Source organism: Saccopteryx leptura, chromosome 3 (genome assembly GCF_036850995.1).
Source record: "Saccopteryx leptura isolate mSacLep1 chromosome 3, mSacLep1_pri_phased_curated, whole genome shotgun sequence".
In the NCBI taxonomy this organism is placed as follows: Eukaryota; Metazoa; Chordata; class Mammalia; order Chiroptera; family Emballonuridae; genus Saccopteryx; species Saccopteryx leptura.
Window position 1 is genome coordinate 337,568,035 of NC_089505.1, and position 22,811 is coordinate 337,590,845.

Below are 22,811 nucleotides of genomic sequence, written 5' to 3' on the forward strand. Positions count from 1 at the left end.
GTCAGGTGTCCACTCTGCACACGGAGAGATATTTTGAGAGTACCAACTGTCTCACTGCACTCTCCTCTTGAGGGATCGTGGCAGAGGCAGTCGTGGACAGGCAGTAAGGACCATAAAAAATCAACATTAGCCTGACCTGTGGTGGTAGTGAATAAAGCATTGACATGGAATAATGAAGTTGTCAGTTTAAAACCCTGGGATTGCCTGACCAGGCAGTGGCGCAGTGGATAGTGTGTTGGACTGGGATGCTGAGGACCCAGGCTCGGGACCCTGAGGTCACCAGCTTGAGCGCAGGCTCATCTGGCTTGAGCAAAAAAAGCTCACCAGCTTGGACCCAAGGTCACTGGCTCGAGCAAGGGGTTACTCGGTCTGCTGAAGGCCCACGGTCAAGGCACATATGAGAAAGTAATCAATGAACAACTAAGGTGTTGCAACGAAAAACTGATGATTGATGCTTCTCATCTCTCTCCGTTCTTGTCTGTCTGTCTCTATCTATCCCTCTCTGTTTCTCTCTCTGTTCCTGTAAAAAAAAAAACCAAAAAAACCCTGGGCTTGCCTGGTCAAGGCACATATGGGAGTTGATGCTTCCTGCTCCTCCCCCGTTCTCCCTCTCCCCTCTCTCTCTAAGGATAAAATATTTTTTAAAATCAACATTAATTTGTTAAAGAAACATATACTATGTGCCTGACATGTGCCAGTACCATGCTAAGTAGTGGGACATATAATCTAAATCCCAAATTTATAGCTCCGGCTGAAATTCAGGACCTTTCACCGGGTCACTCATGTTCACTGTTAAACTTACGCAGAGAGCTGATTAATGGTTCTTTATGAAGCTCCATTTACAATATGTAAGTCAGGGTGTATCATAAGGGCTATCAGTGCTAGGTTGGAAGTGAAGACCAGCACTGACAAACTATATGTGAGGACTGTCCCACAACAATGTGAACAAATAACACGATGACTGGTAATACACAAATATCTACCCTCCTCAATGTTTCCTAGTTTTCTTCAAATCTCTAATATCAACTTAGACAAATTTATTGTCACAGAGACACTTATTCAATTTCCATGAACAAATATTCTGATTCACCTAAAGCCCAGTATTTTCACTTCTTTTTCTGACTCCTGGAGCTAAATTTCCATGAATAGAGCCTCTATCTAATATATAACCTGGCCTTAATTTTCAATGTTAAAATGGTACAGGGGGGTTACTCTGAAGATAGTAGGGTTCACATCACAAAAAAGGACAAGTTTACTTCTTGTTTGGAGATAGAATTAGATTCCATAGCTATACCCATATCCTACCCCAGTAATCTTAATAATCTCTTAAATCCACAGAAAGGCATTACTACTAACATTTTCTTTTGATATAACAAGACTTCATGATAAAATAAATGTGATAAAATATAGATTTATGTGGTTTCAAACAATATTGTACAAATGCATTAGATCTAATGCCTAGAAAATTGCTAAGAAAATGTCTAAGACCCCAATCAGATCTCCATCACTAGAAATTTATCCATAGCTTCCTCAAGAAGTTTGAAAGTGAATAAAATTCCAGACACATATTAACTATGGTCTAAGATGAAAAGGACTGAAGATTTTTTTGTGTGTGACAGAGACAGAGAGAGTCAGAGAGAGGGATAGATAGGGATAGGCAGACAGGAAGAGAGAGAGAGATGAGACGCATCAGTTCTTCACTGTGGGAACTTAGTTGTTCATTGATTGCTTTCTCATATGTGCCTTGATGGGGGGTGGGGGCTACAGCAGAGCAACTGACCCCTTGCTCAAGACAGCGACCTTGGGCTTCAGGCTAGCAACCATGGGGTCATGTCTATGATCTCACGCTCAAGTCAGTGAGCCTGTGCTCAAGCCGGTGACCTCCGGGTTTCGAACCTGGGTCCTCTGCGTCCCGGGGACTAAAGGTTTTTTGAATTAAGCTTTTTATTTTGGGATAATTATAGATTCACATGCAGTTGTAACACATGTAAGAGCCTATGTGCCTTTTACCCAGTCCCCCCCCCCCCCAGAGTAACATTTTGCAAAGCTATAGTACAATATCACAGCCAGGATGCTGACACTGATACAGTCAAGATAGATAGAGGAGGTTTTTGTCACCACAAAGATCTCTTACATTGCCCTTTTACAGCCACACCTATTTCCCTCCTGCCCCCACCCAAACTGTCCCCTGGAACCACTACTCTGTCTTCCATTTTATAATACTGTCATTTCAAATATATTACATAAATGGAACCATACATTATATAACTTTTGGGAATTGCTTTTTATTTTTTCATTCAACATAATTCTCTTGATATCCATCCAGGTTGCCTCTTTCAATAGTTTGTTTCTTTTTTTATTGCTGAGTATTATTCCATGGTAAAGATGTATGTACCACACTTTGTTTAATTATTACCTATGGAAGGACATCTGGCTGTCTCCAGGTTTTGGTTGTTATGTTAAAGCTTCTAAACATTCAGGTACACATTTTTATGTGAACATAAGTCTTCATTTCTCTGGGCATATAAGCACAAGTGCAACTGCTGGGTTGTATGGTAGTCTAAAGATTTTGACAAAAAGATTATTGATGGACCTGGCCAGGTAGCTCAGTTGGTTAGAGCTTCGTCCCAATATGCCAAGGTTGTGGGTTTGATTCCTCAGTCAGGGCCTATATAAGAATTAAACAATGAATAAATAAGTGGAACAACAAAACTGATATCTCTCTGTCTCTCCCTTCCCCTTCCTCTCTCTAAAAATCAATAAATAAAATTTTTTTTTAAAAAAATTGAGTTCTGAAGGTGCCTATCTTCCCCATACAAAAAAAAAAGAATGAATGATCTGTCTGAATGCCTCAAGGAACCAGGAAAGTTATCTATGGAAGAGCTCATAGGACCAAGCATTTGGAGGGGCTCAGGTGGATACTCTGATTTTATCAGAGGGAATAACAGAAACCATTCCAAAAGTAGAGTTAGAGGCACTAATGTGTGAGTATGAGCAGTGAACTAGCAACTTTCAAGATTCACAGAGGGAAGTCTGTTCCCCCTGTGAATGGATGTGCAAGCTAACAATATTGAAGTTTGCTTTTAGAGGTGGGGAATGCCAGAAGGAGACATGATACAGTCCAACTGTCCTGAGAGGGGTTACTTTTAGGTGTGTGGGACTCTGTAGAAGCAGTTGTTCTATTGCCAGAGGCTGTTAAAAGAGTGTGGCTACTCCATCCAGAACGTATCCAGAGATGGAGAGCCTGGGTTTGAAACTCATTTCAGCTACTTACTAATTGTATGACTTCATCACTCAAAAATAACAATCACTACCCTCCCAAGACTGAACACAGCTCTTGGGGACCAGTCCTTTACTGTACTGAAGACAGCTTGCAAAGAACATTGATCTACTGATTACATAGCAGTTTCTAACAGTGGGCGACCTCTAGTGGGTAGTAAAGACCTCCAGGGAAGAAAAAGAGAACTAGTTCTTGGCAAAGGGAAAACCCCAAGAACAGTTAACAGTAGGGATCAACAAGCCCCAGAAAGTTCTCTGCTTGTTCGTTATGGTTTGGTTCCTAAGGACAGTGTCCACTGACTGTTTCAAAGGCTGACTTGCTGGGATTGTTAAAAGCAAGACTTTGATGGTCAGGTCTTATAAGGCTGGTGCAGCCCAGCATTTAAAACTCCTAACCCCGTGCGCTGTGGCACTACCTGAAAAACTTCACAGGGATGGAGTCATTCATCCTTTGGGACAAGGCAGTCAGCCAGAACTCAGTTACAAGAACTCCTAACACTAAATAATGCTGTCTCAATCCAAATAACAAAAACAATAAGGAGATCTTGGTGGAAGCTTGTAAATCATTGACTTGATGGGAAGTTCTTGTTAATGTTCCTTTTCTTTTATATATTTTTTATGTTAATCTGAGGTCAATCTGCACAACTTTGAGTATTCTTTTATTATTATGATTACTAAGTGAGAGGTAGGAGGCAGAGAGAAAGACTCCCACACCTGCCCTGACAGGGATCCACCTGGCAAGTCACCTATGGAGCACTGCTCTGCCCATCTGGCAATCCAGCTATTTTAGTGCTTGAGGACCAACTTGCTCAAATGAGCCGTGGCTGGGGGTAGGGGGGGAAGGAGAGGGGATGGGTAGAGAAACAGATGGTCGCTTTTCCTGTGTGCCCTGACTGGGAATCGAACTCAGGACTTCCACATGCCTGGCCAACACTCTACCAAGTGAGCCAACTGGCCAGGGCCAAGAGAGTATTCTTGATGGTTAAAAACTAATGGAAAGAACATGTTCTATGTTAACATATACTTAAAAAAAATTTTTTTTATTGATTTTTAGGGGGAGGTAGGAGGAAAAGCAGGAAGCATCAACTCGTAGTTGCTTGCTGTATGTGCCTTGACTGGGCAAGCCCAGGGTTTTGAACCATCAACTTCAGCGTTCCAGGTTGATGCTTTACCCACTATGCCACCACAGGTCAGGTAACATATACTTCTTGTATAGTAACTTTAAATTGGTCTTTCATATCCAATATCACCAACCATATATAATGTGTTGATTTATTTTTCATTTTGAAAGGTCACTAGAAAAGAATTCCTAGTTCAAATGGACTGACTACATTATGCTTATATAGCAACTTTAATCAGAGATCAAAATGCCAGACACTTCAGCAAAATGCAAGAAACACATATGGCATATCTGAAGAGATACATTATCACACCTATTGCCTATATTTTGTAATGTAAGGATAAAAGTACAGTACTAAAACCAAGTGAGAATGATATATAGTAAATGGAACCCCAAAATCTGGATTCTCTCTACCTCACTTAGTTAATTCTTACTCACTTAAAAGAATAGTTACTTTAAAATATAAAATAACCTCAAAGAACCATAATACAAACAAAAACCTTCAACAAAGTCATTAAATCCTAACTGCTAGCACTTTAAAATTATTGTTCTTGCCTGACCTGTGGTGGCGCAGTGGATAAAGCATCGACTTGGAAATGCTGAGGTCGCCGGTTCAAAACCCTGGGCTTGCCTGGTCAAGGCACATATGGGAGTTGATGCTTCCAGCTCCTCCCCCCCTTCTCTCTCTCTGTCTCTCCTCTCTCTCTCTCTCTCTCTCTCTGTCTTTCCCTCTCCTCTCTAAAATGAATAAATTTAAAAAATATATAAAAAAATTAAAATAAAATTACTGTTCTTAAAACCTAAGTACTGTGCAGATCCACAATATTAATTAGGCAAGGAAAAAGCCTGATTTATAAGAAATCTAGCTGTGAACAAGTAAGAATCTTAACAATTAAAATCCTTCCCAAAACATTAATAATATATAATATTTATTCAGTCTGCTTACCTTCAGCAGCTATATTTGTCTAATAGAGTGGTCTTAATAATTTTCAAGGCTCAGAGACATTAATGAGTCTAAGGCAAGCCTGTTGTAAGTGGCAGAGGGGGCTTCAAATTTAGTTTCAAATATTTCCAAATTGTCATGTGGCCTCTAGACAGTTATTAAAGCTTTGTTACTTATTCAAAATTGTTTGCAAAACTTCCTGCCAGACCATGTCTTTAGTTGGTAAATGGTCTGATCTGATCTATCATCTGTATCCTGAGAGACTACAAAGTACCTGGCACATTGTTTCTTGAAATGTAGACATAGGAAAACCCAGTGAATCTTTGTTGAATGTACACTCAATTAAGTTCATTGAAAAAGGATTTTAAAGTAACATTTTTCTTATGACTAGTTCTACAGTTCATGATAAATCTTTAAAAAAAATAAATATGAACAAAGAGACAAAAATAAAAGTTACCTTAATCCTACCAACTAGAATTAACCATTATTAATATTTTGGTGCTATGGTCTCTAACATATTTTCTCTGTTATGAACATATAGGCTTAATTCATACTATGTACAGTAATGTTAAACTTTTTACTTACTATATTGTGAACATCCTTCCATGTTACCAGTCTTCTATATAATTTGTAATGGTTGTCTTCTACTGCAAGTATGTACCATAATTTTCTTATTGATTTCCTTAGTACATTAAAAGAGAATTTGCCCTGTATTTTTCCTTTTATAAGGATTTAAATTCATTGACATTTTAAGCCAATCAAAACACAATCTAAGAGAATAATAAAACAATATTTTTTTATAAAACTTTGAGTATCATAATGGGTTCGCAGACAATGTATTTAAAAGATATGAAACAAAGCCCTGGCCGGTTTGCCCAGTGGTAGAGCATCGGCCTGGCGTGCAGGAGTCCTGGGTTCGATTCCCAGCCAGGGCACACAGAAGAAGCGCCCATCTGCTTCTCCACCCTTCCCCCTCTCTGTCCTCTCTCTCTCTTCCCCTCCCGCAGCCGAGGCTCCATTGGAGCAAAGTTGGCCCAGTGCTGAGGATGGCTCTATGGCCTCTGCCTCAGGCACTACAATGGCTCTGATTGCGGCAGAGCGACGCCCCGGATGGGCAGAGCATCGCCCCCTGGTGGGCGTACCGGGTGGATCCCGGTAGGGCGCATGCAGGAGTCTGTCTGACTGCCTCCCCGTTTCTGGCTTCGGAAAAATACAGATAGATCTGACTATAATGTATAGCTATGGAACCAGTCATCTCATTTCTTTATTTGCAAATCATTTCACTGGGACAGCCATCTTAATGCAATGCTTGTTCTGCTCACTAAAAACCTTCCAAGATTCTAGTTTACAGTTCATCTTAAACTCAGCTGGATTAAGGATCTGTGTTTACTTTATGGAAGGCTGTCTTAGAAGGGCTTGGGAAGTAAATTCTCATAGGTCATATGGCTAGGATTCCAATTTTTAACTTTTGTCTATTGGAAATAAAGACAAAATATGTGAATATTTATTTACTTGGAGTTCTTAACGCAGGACAAAGGTAGGCCTCTTTCTGAAAGCATGGTACTAAGTAAATTTAAAAAGGAACTGAGAATACTATCTATTTAGGATATCCCAGTACTATGAATAACATTGGAAAAAGGAAGAATATATGTAAGTAGACCCTTCCAGATTATACTTCTAAGGCTCAAAAATAATTACTAGATGTTCAGTAAGAATAATTTTAAAATAGATCTGGCTCTACCATGGACAGATATATTTTTACTTTATTTCTAAATTTGTGGAGAATTCTCATTCTGTCTTATTTCCAACAGTTTAGTCTAATTTGACTGAGTCTAAAATTCTTAACTTTGGGATTTCTTCATTGCCAACTTTATAAATGCAGTAAAGGTGAGGTTAACGTGAAATGTGTAAATTACAGAATACTACTTTAAGGAAGGCCAGTTCATTATTTTTAAGTTCATACAATAATTAAAAGTAGGCTAATCACATATTAGTAGCGGTTCTTAGGGATCAAAGCTTAATAAAAAGGAAAAAAAGATTTGTTTGTATATTTGCTATTACTATGAAAACAACTGCTTAGCAACATCTGAGATACATAATACTTAACATTTATTAGGTTATTATCCTCATAAAAACTGTGCAAGGTAAGTACTACCATTGTCCTCATTTTATGGGTGAAAGAGTTGTCACTAAGTTTGTTTTTTTAAGATTCTTTTTTATATAATAAATCAGTTTAGAAAACTTTTCCATCAAAGATTACATAAAGAGCAACATTAGTTCTAGTCCACAAATTATGAATTAACTCCTTACTGTGGAAAAACAATCAATATCTGGAAATGTTTCTTACTTTACAGGAAACATCAGTTTAGCTCATTAAGTCTGAATTAACTCTTTGCAATCATGTCACATGACACAAAATTTAAAAGTGTGAGAAAACAATAATAAAATATTTGGAAATGTTTTCTACTTTATAGGACATGACTAAATTCCTGGACTCACTATTCTCCTTACTCATTAGAATAGTGGGAAAACATTTGCCGCAAATTTTCTTTCCCCATCAGGATATCAAAAAACACCAAACAAGAATTTCTAACATGATTTTCCCGTAATGTTTATATTACTTTATTTTTTAACATTATTAAAACTTAGTTACAATTCAAGTTTTAGGAAGATATTGGCTTAAAAGAAATAAAAATTAATTGTTCACAAAGGAAATATTGGTCATCTGGGATATTTTATTTTACTGTAATACCTTTCGATATTTTCCAAAATCTTTACTGTGTAATTTTACTATGTTTAAAATTCTTAGCAAGGGACTTCCTTCCACTGGAAATTTCCAGTTTATACAGTTTATAATAAAGATATTAACTAAGCACTGGGAGCTCAATCTTAAGTCTTTCATGCACACAGAGTATTTCTGTAAAAAGTTATTTGACTTTTTTAAAGAAGTTTTTTCTAGCTACAGCAGCTTTTTATTGATACAGCCTAATGGTGCCACCCGGTGGTCTACCGGGGCTTTAAGTGCAACTGTAGCCTCTAGTACGGGTATAAAGCAGAAAGAGCACCTCTGAAGTTTCTCTTTCATTTCAGTTACTTCTTATAATTTTTACTAATTCTGAATTTTTGAAAATTCAGAGTTTGATTAAGTCAAATGTCCCTTAAAAAAAATTTGCCAAGCAAATAGCATAAACATGATTGCAGGCCTATTCTGAAAGCTAAACCTCACTGAACCCACCTTAGCAGATTTCATTTACACAGAATTAAAGTTTTATGAAAACAGCATTCTTGCTTATTCATTAATTCAGTGTTATTTAAAAATATAGAGACTACAACTTTTTAAAATTATTCCTTATTTTCTAAAAAGTCCACAAAATTTAAAGCAGATTTTGCCTGAAGTCTGAAGGCACAAGATTGTGCTCCTAGGAGAAACTTAAATATTTCCATGAAATTTCAGAGCTGAAATGGTCATCTAGGATTATCTCACCCAGTCTCCTTCTTTTATTAGAGAAGGATACTGAGAACCAGAGAGGCTGTAACTTTATATGCTACTTTATACACTACCTCTCATCCCCAAGGTTGTAGCCATATTCATGATTCATGGTGTAAGATGTACTGCATTGTTCATACAAAACATCCATTCTAGTGACACAGGGCAGACGAGGGCGCCCCCTGTACAGCCTCAGAGAAGATCTAATAGCCTTCTTTGATGCGTGGTCTGATTTCATGTGGAGTTATGCAAATCACCCTAGTCTAGAGCTCCATGATATTTAGTTATGGCATAGGTGGACTCTCAAAATTCAAGAACTCCTTACAAATTGTTATTATTAGACTCACATCCTACCCTATTCATTCCATCAGGAGACCCTGGTAAACAAGGACAGATTAAAAAGAAAAAAGACTGAAGATAGGACTAAGAAACCAACTTAACCAAACAGCCTTTAAAAATAGCATGTTTATGTATAGTCACAAAAGGACCACCATATGAGGTGTTAGAAATTTCCTCTTTCTTCCCACTGGATATAAGAATTAAGAAGGAGACCTTTGGTAGGAAGCAAGTAAAGAGTCTAAGAGAGCTGAGGAGGATCTGAGGCTTTAAGGGTGGTATCTGTAGTCTTTTCCTGTTATACTCCCTTTAGACTGGGGTAACCTATTTGGCAAAAGCATCTTTTGATACCCAGGAAAAGGAAAGCAGGGAGTTATATGCTTAGAAATGACTCTAGATTCAAGAAAGAGAAATGTGGATTTCCCCCCCTCAGTTTTCTAGCCCAATTTAGGGGAATAAAAATCAGTAGAGGATTACAGGCAGAAACTGTATTTTTTGGCTGTAACTTTCCTCCTGCTGTCACTTAGGAGCCTAAGATGTGGGGCAAGAAGTGGGAAATGCCAATTTCTAAAGCAGAGCTGAATCAGCAATCCTGATAGCTTAAGTACAATAGTTCTGAGGGGAGGGCACTGAATTAAAAGACTCCTCTTTCTGATTGAGATCTGATCCCCACACAGCCTCTCTCCTATTTTTTTTTTTTTTTTAAGTGAGAGGAGGGGAGATAGTGAGACAGACTTCAGTATGCGCTTGACCAGGATCCACCCAGCAACCCTCATCTTTGGCCAATGCTCTAATCAACAGAACTATTTTTAGTGCCTGAGGCTGACATGCTCAGAACTGACCAACTGAGCTATCCTCACTGCCTGGGGCACAAGCAGGAACCAATGAAGCCAATCAAGCCACTGGCTGTGGAAGGGATAGAGAGAGAGAAGGGAAAGAGGGAGAGAAAGGGAAGATAGCTGCTTCTCTTGTGTGTTCTGACCGGGAATCAAACCTGGAACATCTATATAGGCTGAGCCAACACCCTATCCACTGAGCCAGCTGGCCATGGCTGCCTCTCTATCAAAATGGTAGATGGGTCAGTTGGCTCAATTTATATCTATGTACTGGGAATTTTAGGGAATCTTTCAGAAATGGGAATAGGGGCTGGCAAATTCTTAATGAAGCTATTTTTAACTGACTGCTCAGAGACCTACCGGTCATTACAACCAACAGAGAAGAGTGGTTAGTAACTAGGGATCTAAAGTTGTTGGGGTTTTTTTCCTAAAAATTTTTTTTCCTTTTTCCTCTTTCCTGCACCTCTCCGAAGCTGGAAATGGGGAGGCAGTCAGACAGACTCCCGCATGCGCCCGACTGGGATCCACCCGGCACGCCCACCAGGGGGCGATGCTCTGCCCATCTGGGGCATCGCTCTGTTGCAACCAGAGCCATTCTAGCGCCCCTGGGGCAGAGGTCACAGAGCCATCCCCAGCGCCCAGACCAACTCTGCTCCAATGGAGCCTCGGCTGCGGGAGGGGAAGAGAGAGACAGAGAGGAAGGAGAGGGGGAGGAGTGGAGAAGCAGATGGGCGCCTCTCCTGTGTGCCCCGGCCGGGAATCGAACCCGGGACTCCTGCATGCCAGGCCGACGCTCTACCACTGAGCCAACCGGCCAGGGCCGGATCTGAAGTTTTAACAGCTACACAGCTCTCTCAGATTTGCTGTTTTCCAGGAAATGGTTTCTCAACAGTATATATATATATTTTTTCCTTAACACAGTCCATTAAAATTGTTTGCTGGTTTTAGCAAATACAAACTTATTTTCTTTCTGGTCCTTACTCTCAAAACTATTTAACACAGTCATGTGCTACTTATGACTGAGATATATTCTGAGAAATGCATCATTAGGCAATTTCATCATTGTGCAAATAGGGTGCACATACACAAACCTAGACACTATAGCCCAGCAGTCTTCAACCACTGGTTTGTGGACTGGCATTTGAAAAACACTGATACAGCTCACTACACACCTAGGCTATCGGGTATAGTCTGTTGTTCTTAGGCTACAAGTGCGTACAGCATGTACAACATGAGATTAAATCCAGCATAAAAGAAAATAATGAAGTCAAGAGATGTGATAACATTCGGTGTATGAGTCTGATGTCAGACTAACTGTTTTACAGCAAACTTTTATAAGTATACTGTAAACCAGTAAAAGTCATTTATTATCATTATCAACTAGTATGTACTGCTCATAATTGTATGTGCTGTACTTTTATATGACTAGCAGTACAATAGGTTTACATCGGCATCAGCACACGCACATGAATAGTGTGCTCCACTATGATGTTACAACAGCCAGCTATGATATCACTCTCTAGACAACAGAAAATTTTTAGCTAGACTGTAATGTTATATGGCCCCCATCAAACATGCTATCTGTTGTTGATCAAAATGTTGTTATGTGGCACATGCCTCAATTTTGTTATCTGTTCCATGACAAATACCAAAGAGATTGGGAATAATATGGTAAATGTCTAAATATAATTTTTTTTCTAGATGACCTGTCAATAGGAGCATGATGTACTATAAAACTGTTAGGAAGAGTGGTGTGGTTTTTTTTTAAGTTTGAATAACTGCTACTTTAAACTTTTGTTCTTGTACTGAAGAAAATCCTACTATGTCAAGCAAAAATAGTTATAATAGGAAAACAGTTTTTTAAAATAATTTCATTTAGAAAATTAAATTTAATGGAGTGACATTAATCAATAAGAAAAAAAGTTCTTTAAAATGCTATCAAAAGATAATGACTTCACTGTCTTCAAACAATAGGTGAGAGAATAAATTTCTTATATTTAGATAAATAAATTACATTATCAGAATTTACAAGCTTTGTATTTGGGACAACGATCTAGGATTATGGAATGTTTAGCATCTTAAATGGCAGAGAAGTACAGAAACAGACACAAAAACAAATTAAAGACCCTGGCAGGTTGGCTCAATGGTAGAGCGTTGGCCCAGCATGTGGAAGTCCGGGTTCGATTCCCAGCCAGGGCACACAGGAGAAATGTCCATCTGCTTCTTCACCCCCCCCCCCTCCTTCCTCTCTGTCTCTCTCTTCCCCTCCCGCAGCCAAGGTTCCATGGGAGCGAAGTTGGCCCGGGCGCTGAGGATGGCTGCATGGCCTCTGCCTCAGGCGCTGGATGGCTCCGATTGCAGTAGAGCAATGGCCGAGATGGGCAGAGCATTGCTCCCTGTTGAGCAAGTCGGGTGGATCCCAGTCAGGTGCATATGGGAGTCTGTCTGTCTACCTCCCCCTGCTTCTCACTTTGGAAAAATATAAGAAAAAAATAAATAAATAAAAACAAATTAAAGACAAATTTTTAAGTGCAAAGTAACTATTAAACGTACCACTGATATTTCAGCATGTTCTTCCCAGTGATACGAAAACAAATCTAAAATAGTTTTTACCAAATACACTGATTTTTCATATCACTTTCCTTCTGTCTTCACTGGTCCAAATTTGAGTTTTTCATTATATCTTTTCTTTTTTAATTATTTTTATTTATTTTATTTTTTTACAGAGACAGAGAGAGAGTCAGAGTGAGGGATAGACAGGGACAGACAGACAGGAACAGAGAGATGAGAAGCATCAATCATTAGTTTTTCGTTGCAACACCTTAGTTGTTCATTGATTGCTTTCTCATATGTGCCTTGACCATAGGCCTTCAGTAGACCGAGTAACCCCTTGCTTGAGCCAGCGACCTTGGGTCCAAGCTGGTGAATTTTTGCTCAAACCAGATGAGCCCACGCTCAAGCTGGCGACCTTGGGGTCTTGAACCTGGGTCTTCCACATCCCAGTCTGACGCTCTATCCACTGCGCCACCGCCTGGTCAGGCTTCATTATATCTTATTGGATGGCTCCGTGTATGTAATTTATCACATGAAAAATGATTAACCCAAGAGTTCCTCATACTTCTCACTGTCAAATATCTTTATCTCTACTTCATTCATTTCAGTCACCCTTACCTGGATTTTGCCCTTCGGAACTTGTTTCTACACCCAATATTAACAGTAACTCCCCATTCCAACAGCTAGCTCTGGCTCTCCCACCTTGTCCACTCCCTCACATCTTATGAAATGTCTCCTATCTATATTTCTCAACCTCTCCTTTAGCGCCCTTTTGGTCACAGGGGAAAGACACCTGTCCACACAATTTTCCCTAACTCTCTCCAGCCAGCTTCTGGTTCCTGCCAATGTTTAGGCAGATGACACTCCCACCTCCACCAAGGAAGAAAACGCCTTTCCTATCCAGAGGACAAGGAATTATAATATAAAAGGACAATGACCACAAGTACACCGTCAGAGAGGAAGACCTGAGGGGATTATGAATTGGAGAAAAGACTAAAAACTTTCAGAAGGAATTGAGAACTGGATCAAATCTCAGTGTCAGGGTTCTGCTAACCCAGTGGGAGTCAACCTGGTCCCTACCGCCCACTAGTGGGCATTCAGCTTTCATGGTGGGCGGTAGCGGAGCAACCAAAGTATAAATAAAAAGACAGATTTAACTATAGTAAGTTGTTTTATAAAGATTTATTCTGCCAAACAGCGAAAATCTGACATAAAGTACTTGGTAAGTAATTATTATTATATGCTTTAACTTGCTGTAACTCTGCTTTATAAATTTTATAAAGTAAAGTTACTTCCCTACTTTATAAATCACCATTACTGTGGAATCGGTGGGCGGTTAGAAAATTTTACTACTAACAGAGATACAAAAGTGGGCAGTAGCTATAAAAAGGTTGACTACCCCTGAGCTAACCCAAAGGTACCATTTCCCCTCAATCTAGACAAGGATGAAGCTAAGAAAAATAACCGGTTGGATGCTCATAAGCTATAAAGTGAAGGCAGACTTAGACTTGAATCAAGAGATCTGTGCTCTGTAAATTTATCAGGAATTATTCTTTAGGACAGGCACTGAGGACCAGATACCAACGATTCGCATCTTGGGTCCTGACTCTGCCAATTTCTAGGGTACAGTCTTGAGTAGGCCATCTCTAAGAACCTAAGTTTCCTCATTTGAAAAGCTGGGATAATATATCTGCCTTATCTGCTTTGTTTTTTATATGAAGAACTTTGAAAACTATAATGCAAGAAACAAATATGAGATGCTAGTTGTTTTTTTTTCTCCTAGTTTCCAAGTAAAAGTATCCCTTAAAAATATGAGTCTGAATTTAGGGTAAAGGATCTCTACATCTTAGTATCAATGAATAAATTGAATTCTGCCCTGTAGGAGATCAGGGGTTATAATAAGAAGAACTCTTAAAAGAGTATGGTGCTCCGCAAGGACAGAATGAGCAAGCAGAGAAATCCAAAGAGACAGTAACAGTAACTGTACATTGGCACATGAATACACAGGGCAATTCTATGAACAGTCCCATCTGGGCATCTTCACCTCTACATCATATCTAAAATCCAACACCCCATAACTACACCCCAACAAAGACAGTACTCCAAATTTCTGTCGATAGTATGTACTAACAACTCTCTAGTAACCCCAGCTTCTAGTCATCATCATCCCTGATGCCTTTTCTCCTGATACTGCATGAGACACAAAGTCCTGTCAACTCTTCATTCTTCACTGTCTCTCAAATTCTTTTTCCTTTCCGTTCACACCGCCTCCACTCCTAATTCTGGCTCTAACATACAACCTTTTACATCAGGGGTCCCCAAACTACGGCCTGCGGGCCGCATGCAGCCCCCTGAGGCTGTTCATCCGGCCCCGCCGCACTTCCGGAAAGGGCACCTCTTTCATTGGTGGTCAGTGAGAGGAGCACATTGACCATCTCATTAGCCAAAAGCAGGCCCATAGTTCCCATTGAAATACTGGTCAGTTTGTTGATTTAAATTTACTTGTTCTTTATTTTAAATATTGTATTTGTTCCCGTTTTGTTTTTTTACTTTAAAATAAGATATGTGCAGTGTGCATAGGGATTCGTTCATAGTTTTTTTTATAGTCTGGCCCTCCAACAGTCTGAGGGACAGGGAACTGGTCCCCTGTGTAAAAAGTTTGGGGACCCCTGTTTTCCATAGTTTTCTATTGCTTTCCTAATGGTCTCTCAGTCTCATTCTTACTGGCTACCTCCACCTCATGCTTTTGGAACATCACATTGAAGCTAAGAACTTTTCAGGGGCTCCAATGGTCCACAGATGACCTCTTACTGAGCCTACTATAATAAACTCCTAACCATTCTCCACTTCTTCTTTTCCCTCTGTACAATTTCACCACACAGAACAATCTTCTAAAACCACAAATCACTTCATGTCATTCCCCTGATTTAAATAAGTCAATGGCAGCCCCTTGCATTAAAAAAATAATAACATTAAAATCCTTGCCATGGTCTACAAAACTGTGAATGATTTTGCTTCTGCCTACCTGATTTCATCTTGAACCATCCCCACTTCCTGTTCTCTCTACTCTAGTCCTTCTAGCCTCCTATAAGTTCCCTTTAGCTCTTCCCTGCCTCAGGGTCTTGGTACTTACTCTTCCTTCTACTGGAATGTATTTCTCCTGGACAGATCTTGACTCAACTGGCTCATTCCCAGCACTCAGGTATCAGCTCAAATGTACTTATCCCCACAAGTTACTTCTCACATCATTGGTTTAATTCATCTTGGTTCTTATCATCATCTAGAATTTTCTTGTTTACTTGATTAATCATTTACTATATATCTCCCCCCTTTGAATGTAAGTTCTTTGAGGGCTGGAGCTTGTTTGTCTTGTTCAACACAATCCACAGAGTCTAATAGTGTCAATTATATATATTAAGTGCTCCATCCATACTTTTTAGTTAAATGAATGTATGGTCTAAATATAAAATGCATTCAAATATGTTTTTCAATGGAGCATGGAAGTTGACATTAATGCCTAAATGGCAACAACAGGCATGAAGACACTTTTTGAAATCGGCCAAAGAATATACCTAAACAAAAATGTATGGCCCAAAACGGGACACCAATAACACTAACATCACATTTAAAGAGAAATCATGATCATATGTCTACTTCTTGAGTGCCTTTTAATGTTCAAGAAGTAGAAATTATAAATATTTAGAAATGATAAACCAATATTTGTCACTCCTTCTATAACAGGTATGTACTAGTAGAAAGACAACATTAAAGCAAAATGACAGCATGGATATTTCAATACTTATTTTATGTAATAATAGCATTAATGGTAGCTATTTTTTAAAATTCAGAATTGATGTTTTAACAAGTAAAATTAAGTGTTCAGTACATCTCAAATTAAAGTGTTAGCAACATTTCAGAACATCCAATAAAAATATAAACATAAAAATGAGATAAACATATACCATCATCCTAATATAAATTGGCAGAAAAATAAAGCAAAATATTATATAAAAATAAACCACATGAAAATAAAGAAAATTGAAATAACCACAAAAAATAGAAAATAAAGCATTGTAAATGAGTTGCTAGCATATTTTTGGTAAATTTTTCCAGATGCTGAAAAATCTCCCTATATTAACAAGAGGCAATATAATGCTAATATAATTACCAACTCCTTTATCTTCAAATTGTGTCATCTCTTCTTTGAGAACACTTTCCTTTTAATTACTTCTTTATATTTGCAGAAACTGAAATCTTATTGATAATGAGCTAGACTGTGTCAAAGAAAACATTTCCAATTTGTCATCTCTTAATTTCATCAGGGTACCTGAATCAATTTCAATACTGTCAATTTCATATTTTGCTTATTTGGAAAGTCTCTGAATATAGTTAGAATTATTTTTGTAATAAAAGATTTGCTTTAACAATTGTCTTAATACTTTTGAGATCATGGATATACAGAATACTTTAAAAAAACAAATGTACCATTAATTCAATTTGAAAGTTGTAACAGAACATATAATTCCCTCCCTGTATCCCAAGACATAAATACTTAAAGGTTTGTAAAAAAAAAAAAAAAAAAATAGCCAAAAAACTATACAAAGATATACAGTGTGTCCGTAAAGTCATGGTGCACTTTTGACCGGTCACAGGGAAGCAACAAAAGACAACAGAAATGTGAAATCTGCACCAAATAAAAGGAAAACTCTCCCAGTTTCATACCTATTCAGTGCAGTTCGATGTGGGCTCACGCAGATTTTTTAGGGCTCCTTAGGTAGCTATCCCATATAGCCTCTACAGACTCGTCACTGACCGATGGCCTACCAGAACGGGGTTTCTCCACCAAACTGCCAGTTTCCTTCAACTGCTTATCCCACCAAGTAATGTTATTCCTATGTGGTGGCGCTTCCTTATAAACGCGCTGATATTCACGTTGCACTTTGGTCACGGATTCGAATTTAGCGAGCCACAGAACACACTGAACTTTCCTCTGTACCGTCCATATCTCGACTGGCATGGCCATGGGCTGCTCCGCTGTATACACGGTGTTATGTCATCATCAGCGCATGCGCACATGCTGCCACATCATCCTACAGAAACTGGGAGGGTTTTCCTTTTATTTGGTGATTTCACATTTCTATCATCTTTTGTCGCTTTCCTGTGACTGGTCAAAAGTGCACCATGACTTTACGGACACACTGTATAATCAAAAATATAAATACTTCACCATGACCTGTGGTGGGGCAGTGGATAAAGTGTCAACCTGGAATCCTGAGGTCATCGGTTCAAAACCCTGGGCTTGCCTGGTCAAGGCACATATGCGAGTTGATGCTTTCTGCTCCTCCCCCCTTCTTTCTCTCTCTCTCCCTCCCCCCTTTCTCCTCTCGAAAATAAATAAAATCTTTTTAAAAAGTACTTTAAAACAGCACTAAATACTAGCACACCAGAATGCTGAGAACCAATATTGCAGTTATTAATGCACCTTACATTTAAAATGTAAATAGTTGTATGTGGTCGAAGCCACTGTACTAGACAATGTGGCTCTAATAAATAACAAATACCTGTTTAAGCTAGGAGCTCCTGGTACCACCATTATTTTTTAGGAAATGAGAAGTGTAACTATTCAATGGTATATATTTTACCTCAATATCTTCATATTCTGAACACTGGGAGCGTTTTAATGAATAAAAGTATCTTTTTTTCGAGGCAGAGCACCGTGTTGGAAAATCTGGGGTGGGGGGTGGTGGTAAACAACCTGCTTCTCAGCATTTCTCGTTAATCGAGGGGCAAAGGCTGTTTCTAACACGGCGCCCCAGGGCCAGGTGCCATTCTGGACAATTCACTTACATGTCAGCAGCTTCTGCGCACGCCAGGCTGCGGGCTCCTAATAGCCGACCGCGTACTGTCCGTGCTAACGCGGCAAAAGCACACGTGTGGCCCAGGCCTGATGACCGGAGTCCGGCCAGGGCTCGGCTCGGACCTCAAACCTCCGGGCTCACCGCGAGCGAGCCCCGCCGCGGGCCGGACAACCACGGACCACCCTCCCGCGGACAACCACGGCCTCCCCCGCAGGCGCGAACAAGAACCCGCAGGCCTTCCCCGGCCCTCGGGGAGAAGCTCGGACCCCGGGCCCGCCAGGGCCTGTCCAGCCCCCTCCGGCCGCCGAGTAGGTGCGGGGAGCCCGGGCGGCCTCGCTCCTCAGGCCCCTCGGCCAGGCCCCGGGCCGCGTCTCTCCGGCACTTCAGGGTTGGCGGGGTAGGTGTCAGCGGCTTCCACCCTGTGGCGACCCAGGGGCCCCTACCCAGGTACCTGCAACTCCGCGGAGCAGAGGTGACAGCTGCCGCAGCGTCCCGGCGGCGAAGGCGTCGGCTGGCGGAGGTGAGAGGCCGGCCACAGAAACGAGCGGAGCCCGGTCTGGCCAGAGCGGCCTCACGCTGCGGCGGCCAACGCGCCCCCTAGAGGCGGGAAGCCCGCACGGCGGCTCGGCCGGCTCTGAAGAAACACTCAAGAGTCAGCCTTCTCTGAATTAGGCCAAGTACCAAAACTGTGGCATAGGAGAAGGGCAAGACAATCTAAAAGTGTTTTCTCCGATCTGAGTCTGGGAGCATTTGGCAATTTTCAAGTCCATTTCTAAATAGGCATCCCAACCCCTCAGTTAAATGAAGGCTTCAGAGGCAAGGACAGTCTTCCAAAGAGCTATAGGCATCAATTAATAGTTGCTGGCCGCTAGGTAAGTCTTCTCTATAACCCAAATAGATCTATTATTAATGGCAATGAGTGACTAGAGTGTTCTAACTGTAAAATATGACTCAGAGTTTTGGGTTTTTTTTCTAAAATGGTTTGAATATTTACACCCCTTTTAGGATTCCCAGACTAAATGCAACATACATGTGTACTGCCAAAACTAAAATATGGGTGGTGGGGTGGTAAGAAGTTGATTTACTGAAAATGTATTTTTTCTTTTAGTTTACCAACTCCGGTCCTACCGCCAAGACTTCCTCTGCACAATGGTTATCCCATCTCTGAATTCTGGCACACTTGTTCAGCCAAGCCACCCTTAGGGTGTCTCCTGCCCACCCATTCAAGGGCTCTTTCTCAGTCAAAACAGTTTGTTCTTGGAAATGTCATTAACTCCCTAGGATTATTACTGAATTGAGAAAACCTCTATCAAATTTCTTTCATATAAAAATTTTAAGATTTCACGGCATTTCACATTTTCTTTTGCAGTAACAAATCACAAATTAGTCACAAATATTAAATACTCTTCGAATTGATGATACTTATTAACCAATTTGTCATGGATGTCTTCCTTGTGGTTGTGTCATTAACTTTATAATATTTTCATTGATGCCCATAAATGATGTCAAATCAGCCAAGAATTTCAACCTTTCCCTAGTGTTCAAGTGATTTGCTCTTTGTGTGTGTGTATGTGTGTGTGAGAGAGAGAGAGAAAGAGAGAGACAGACAGGAAAGGGAGAGATGAGAAGCATCAATTCTTCATTGAGGCACCTTAGTTGTTCATTGATTACTTTCTCATATGTGCCTTGACCAGGGGACTATAGCAGACCGAGTGACCCCTTGCTCAAGCTAGCGACCTTGGGCTCAAACCAGAAAAGCCCATGCCCAAGTTGGCAACCTTGGGGTTTTGAACCTGGGTCCTCTGTGTCCCAGTCTGACTCTCTATCCACTGCGCCACCACCTGGTCAGGCACGATCCGTTCTTAACTTAGCACTGCATGCAAGTGACCATGAACCACAGAAACTTATCCCACTAGCTTTGGCCAGATAGCTTAGTTGGCTAGAGCATCATCCTGAAATGCTAAGGTTGTGGGTATAATTCCTGATCAGAGCACATACAGGAACAGATCAATGTTCTTGTCTCACTCCCTTCCTCTCTCTTTAAAATCAATAAATTAAAAAAAAATTTTTTTAAAGAAATTTATCTTATTAAATGCAAACCAAAGTATCCCCAGCTGCATATATGCTGAGCAAGAGCCCAAAAATGTGTGTAGTCATTCCATGCTACTCAACCAAAGGAAAAGAAAGCCTTGGGAAATCTAAGTGCAGAGACAGCAAACTTAATCAATTATAGTAAAAATATTTTAATTCTGCAAGCTTTAGAGAAACACTGGAGTGTGTGAACAAACTTTCAGAGTCTCTCCCAAGATCTTGGAAGGGGCCTATACAAAGGGAGGATGTATTAGTTCCCTAGTGTCACCAGAACAAAGTATCACAAACTTTCAGACTGAAAGCAACACTAATTACTTCCTTACAGTTCAGGAGGTCAGAAGTCCAAAATTAGTTTCACTAGGATCAAACCAAAGTGTAAGCAGTGCTATATTCCTTCTGGGGCCTGTCAGGAGAATCCATTTCTTTGCCTTCTAGAAATCTGCCCCCACTCCTTGGCAGAGGACTATAGAGAGCCATTGCATCTGAATGGGTCCAGCCTACATACAACTGAGAGCAGAGGAAGGGCCCTGCTCGGCCTTGAGTGACCTGGCAGGGCAAGGTCACTAAAACTACTTGAAGGCTGTTCATGGTATTGATGCCAGAAGCAGGGCAGCAAGCACACAGTGCTACCACAGGCTCTCGGGGTCGTTGTGTCTCCATCAGAGCACAATGTCCCACCTGGCCCAAACTCTATCTATGTCTTTGTGTTTTCATTAATCCTCTGTCGCCCCCACTCAGGTCTCCACTTCCCGAGCAGGCTGCGGCACAGGACCCCTTCCTCTATCTTCAAAACCGGCAGTGTAGCATCTTTTTTCTCTCTGACCTCTGCTTTTTTCCTTGCATCTTCTCTTTGACCCTCAAACAGATCCTTGGATTACACTGGACATACCTGAATAAACCAGAATATTGTCTTCCATCTCAAGGTCTTTAAGTTAATCACATCTGCAAAGTCCTTTTACTATGTAAGGTAACACAGTCACTAGTTCTGGAGATTAGAACATGTGATTAGAGATTAGAATCTTTGAGGGGTTGTTATTTAATCTACCACAAGGACCCTGAAGCTTAAACTCCATTCCCTTCAGATAAATGTCACTCTTTTTCCTCATTACCAAAATCTATTTTGTCCTGAGTTCTGATTATGAGAGTTCCAATGGGAAGAAATACCTGTAATTACAACTGGGACATGTGTTTAAAAAAAAAAAGAGGAGAAATGCTAGGAGGGCAAATAATGTCCCAAAATATGGGACCTAATTTAAATGGAAGAACAGCAATGTCTCTGAATAAGGGAGACATCTGAGACACAGAAGATGAAGAGTTAATTAAGCAATGAACAAGGGAAGTGTTCCAAACAGAAGGGACAGTATGTGTGGACAGAATGGTGATGTCAGAAGGTCAGTGCAGCCAGTTGTATCCCTTCCATTAAATCCTCAGCACTTACCACAGTGGATGCCACATAGTAGGTGCTTGTAGTTCTCAACCACGGCAGCACATTACAATCACCACAGGAGGTTAAAAATACCAACACCAAGCCACTAGTCGAGACCAAATCAGACTTGTGTGAAGTATAATTGGCCCAGTATCCATATTTTTCTTTTTTTATATATATATTTTATGTTTTCAGTGTTTTTGTTATACAATTTCTATATTTTTTTAAAAATTTTTTTAAATTTTTTATTTATTCATTTTAGAGAGGAGAGGGAGAGAGAGAGAGAGGAGAGACAGAGAGAGAGAGAGAGAGAAGAGGGGAGGAGCTGGAAGCATCAACTCCCGTATGTGCCTTGACCAGGCAAGCCCAGGGTTTCGAACCGGCGACCTCAGCATTTCCAGGTCGACGCTTTATCCACTGCACCACCCCAGGTCAGGCCCAGTATCCATATTTTTCAAAGCATCTAAGGGAATTCTAGTGCACAGCCAGGGTTGAAAACCACTGTGTTAGATACAACTAAATGAATGAATGCATGGATAACAGAAAACATTGGTTGGGGTACAGTTTTCTTTTGGGAGGTTTTCTTATATCTAAGGAAAAGAAGGGTTTTGGTTATATATGTTCAGAAAATGCAGAAAAACTTCCCAAAACATAATTAAATGCTTAGAAGAGACTCAAAATGATCTGGCAATTATCTCGGTGTAACCAGTTGTCTCTGTAGAAAAGAGATGTGTTGGAATGGGAAGGTGCTTTAAAAACGTATTGTACCTTCAAAGGAAGAGGCATTTCTTCTTGTTTTGGGGCTCTAGTTATATTCCAGAAGGCATTTTGGTTTTTTGTAATATTAATGAATGACCATCAGAGGGAGACATGCTCGGGAAG

At 40.2% G+C, this 22,811-nt stretch overlaps 1 protein-coding gene across 3 annotated transcripts in view; it reads right to left on the reverse strand.

Annotated features, from left to right (window-relative positions):
* The window catches only part of ANKRD46 (ankyrin repeat domain 46), a 32,002-nt gene extending 13,010 nt beyond the window's left edge, over positions 1–18,992 (reverse strand). Inside the window, exon 1 of one of the 3 annotated variants that reach the window (XM_066379241.1) lies at positions 18,864–18,992. The gene's annotated coding sequence lies outside the window, so the exon portion shown is untranslated. Of the gene's footprint in view, positions 1–18,401; positions 18,481–18,863 lie in introns of those variants that run through there. The other 2 variants (XM_066379244.1, XM_066379243.1) reach the window with 2 other exon arrangements.
* Positions 18,993–22,811: the final 3,819 nt, after the last annotated feature.